Here is a 3,542-nt window from a genome sequence, read left to right on the forward strand (position 1 = left end):
TTAAAAACAGGCTATTTATTAAAAAAATTGAAAAAGTTCTCAAACCAACCCAAAATTACAAAATATAAGTAACCTTTTGAAGCCTAACTCGAATTTAAAACAGTTGCTAGTATAAAGAGATTCAAGTAACTAATGGAGTCGATAACTTCTAAAGTCATATACTAACTATATCAAAAACAGTTAAAAAAAAAAATAAATAAAAAATAAAAAAAAAAAATAAAAAAAAAACCATTACTAAAGCAAGGTGTTAGATCGGTGCCAGTTTTCATCAGAGTCAATGTATAGTCTACGCAACAAGCACTCCATTAGAGTCTCAGTTTTGTCACTTCTCAATCTTCACCAAGAGAAACATGAACCGAACAAGCACCACCAAATTTCATAGAAGTTATTTCTACACACACAAAAAAGTTAACTATCAAGTCATAATTTAACAATTCTTAACTTATACTCAACTATTAAAGCATATACAATCTTATATTCCTCTAAAATCTCAAACTCATTGAAATTCTCAACTAAAAGTGAATCACTTCTTGAAGATGATTTACATAATCCTTTAAGCCAACTAACCTTACAAACTAGAGTTTCAATCTTTTGAGGTGTGAGACAACTATGATATTCATCAATCACTACTCCTCCAGTACTAAAAGTAGACTCAGATGACATTGTAGAGATAGGTATGGAAAGCAAGTCTTTGGCTATCTTTGAAAGATTTGAAAAATGGCTTGAGTTTAACTTCCACCAGTTTAAAACATCAAAGTTGATAGATGGCCGATTCTCTAAAGATTCTTCCAGTACCTTTCCAAATCAGACTTTTCAATTGAGGACGAACCGGTGCTCAATAAAAATCGATTATAACTATAAAGATCTTCGTTACCACTTAAATCAAATTCAGTCGATTGTGATTCACTTTGGAACTCTTCTCCAACACCACTATACTCCATAATTAGTTCTTCCAAACGGGTTTTCAACAAATCTTTTAATTTGGTATTAAAGTTCTAAGTGATCAATCAATACTATAATTTGTTCCTGGGATCTAAGACAGAAGAAATCAACAACATGTTCAAATTTTCATTTTTTTCCCCCAATATTTGTCGTACTTTGTTTTCATCTTATCAGCCACTACTTTTAAACACATATTCTTGGAGTTGGACATTTTAAGTATCTTTACACCTATTCCAAAAACCTCTAACATATACATATTAGAGGCAACATAGGAGGACCCAGATATTCGTAAGATGGCATCGTAAAACATTTTTAAAAACGGCACAATTGATTGTGCTTTCTCCCAATCTAAATCGACAGGCACACCTTTCCCCTTCCTCTTAAGTAGTTCCTCAGAATACTTGGGATCATGAATTCAAGCACTTCAAATGCCTTTTGATGATTCAAAGTCTAACCTAACACAGTTACTGCATCAAAAACAGTCCAGCCAATTTACTAGGAATTGGAAGCTGCAAAACAACTCAAACTCAGAGCCTAGATCCATCGATCAATGATTAAGGAACAAAATTTAATACCGGAAAAAAACTAAGGAACAACCATTTCCATCTATAGTAAAATAAAATACCCATAAACCAAAAAATATAAATTGAACAAATTTAGTGTTGATTGAAGTTGTAAGAATAGGGTGAAAAACAATAATAATAGAAATCACATCCCGACAGCAGAAAAAATCAATATAATAGAAGAATGGTAATTTAAGGAAACAACACACCTAGAAAACGATCAACACTAAACTAAAATGTTCAAAATAACAATCAAAATAGTCTTTGAAACAACATAAAAGAAGAATAACTAAGAGAAAAAACTTGGTAAGGAGGAATAGAAACGAACGAGAGAGCTAAACGTTTGACAAAGAAGGAAGGACGGTGCTTCAAATATGGAAGGTCGGTTTTCCGGAAGGAAGCATTGCCGGAAAACCCTTTTCGAGTTTTGAGATTGAAATTTGGGAGTTGGATGAATAAAAACCGGTTTAAATCCAAATCCAAAAATAAAATGTGGATGGTTATCCAACCGGTTATAAATGAATTGGTTTATAGCTATATTAGGATATTTAAAATGGTTTTGGATTTGGACCTCATAACCGGTTTGAGAAGCACCATAGACAAACAATTGTTCAAGGAAAAATTTATAATATATCTCAATACTTTGATTTCACAAATCTGAGTTCAATACAATATATCTCTAAAGTTTTATGTCCAACAGAGGATCTCAATGAAATGACAAATAATACCATGACAAGAATGTGAAGATAATAACAGATGCACTATCAAGTACCTTATATACAGAACTTTTTAAAAATAAAAGGATATTCTCTACTCCATCCTTTTTCATTGGCTAGATCAGTGTGATTTCGTAACAATGCTAATTCCCTTGAGATCCACTGCCGTATAAAGCAAAAGAGAGACAAATATCAGTAACAAAATATGATACATCTGAGTTTCTTTTATACTCAATAATAATTATGTTAGTGCGGTTATTAACATATTAATAATCCATTAGACAAATGAATTGTTGAGCATAAATGATTGAAGGGATAACATAAGGGAAGATTTCAAATTTCAAATATTTCAGTACAATGTATAGATTTATTGCCTCCTGGCATATGTTTAAGTAAATTTCACAATTTTGTGAATGTAAATTCTATGCATGTATAGTAATTTTTTTAATGCTGGAAAATAGTAAGTGATCTTTTGCCCTAGTTGAATTTCATGATGCATAACCCATGTTTACATGCTAGACTCTATGAAATTGCACTTTGAATTATATATTTTGAGATCTATCTTTACAATAGCAAAAAAAAAAAGATTCTACTACACAACAGAATAATATTTCTAAGCTACATACATGCTTTATTATATCTTCATGCAGAGTTTTGGCTTTCTGCTCAAGCTCCAGCTGTGAAACCCAGGTGGTTATAATTTGGTCACATTTTTCTACAAACCCAATCAAATATTGTTTAACAAATAAAATTCTTACTCATAAGGAACACCCATAAAATCAGCGTCGTCTAATCACATTTGGTCACATTGCTCACATACGGGAAAGCCCATAAAATCAGCGTCATCTAAAATGACTGAAAAATATTAAAGGTTCTGAGCCAAAACACGCCTTAATTATGTGACATTAAATCTATAGCATGCTTCTGTTTCTCGAGAAGCTGCTGGTAATATTGCTCCTCCCCTGTGATTTACATGATATCCCATGTGACCCCTCAATTTCTTACTTCCCACCAGTTCACTGACCCCTTCTCTATGCCAGGGACATATATTAGCTTCAATCACAGGACATTATACATCAATGAATGTTATATTGGACATCAACTCAGGAAGTGAAAAAATAGGCCGTAATAACCATGTGGAGACATAGCTTTCTATGATTTCTACAAAGACAATGGAAGAAATTAGACTGACTTTAATGCTGAAGATTCAAAACATGTGTAGGGTTACTAACTTTACAATTCACTTTACCAAAGAAAATAATTAATATGAGATATTATTAAGCATGTGGTATGGCAAGGATCTGTTTCATTGCAGGCAAAA

The 3,542-nt window shown here is 32.2% G+C and overlaps 1 long non-coding RNA gene across 2 annotated transcripts; it reads right to left on the reverse strand.

Moving 5' to 3' along the window:
* Nucleotides 1-3,536, reverse strand: LOC101511973 (uncharacterized). Of its 2 annotated transcripts, none has more exons than XR_001143128.3 (3): nucleotides 2,848-3,536; nucleotides 568-2,383; nucleotides 1-391 (listed from the first exon to the last, which is right to left on the reverse strand). It is a non-coding gene; the product is annotated as an uncharacterized lncRNA (long non-coding RNA). The 2 variants fall into 2 exon arrangements; XR_012162976.1 differs by lacking the exon at nucleotides 1-391 and having other exon boundaries at nucleotides 424-1,451; nucleotides 2,278-2,383.
* Nucleotides 3,537-3,542: the final 6 nt, after the last annotated feature.

The sequence above is a fragment of the Cicer arietinum genome, chromosome 5 (assembly GCF_000331145.2).
Source record: "Cicer arietinum cultivar CDC Frontier isolate Library 1 chromosome 5, Cicar.CDCFrontier_v2.0, whole genome shotgun sequence".
NCBI lineage: Eukaryota > Viridiplantae > Streptophyta > Magnoliopsida > Fabales > Fabaceae > Cicer > Cicer arietinum.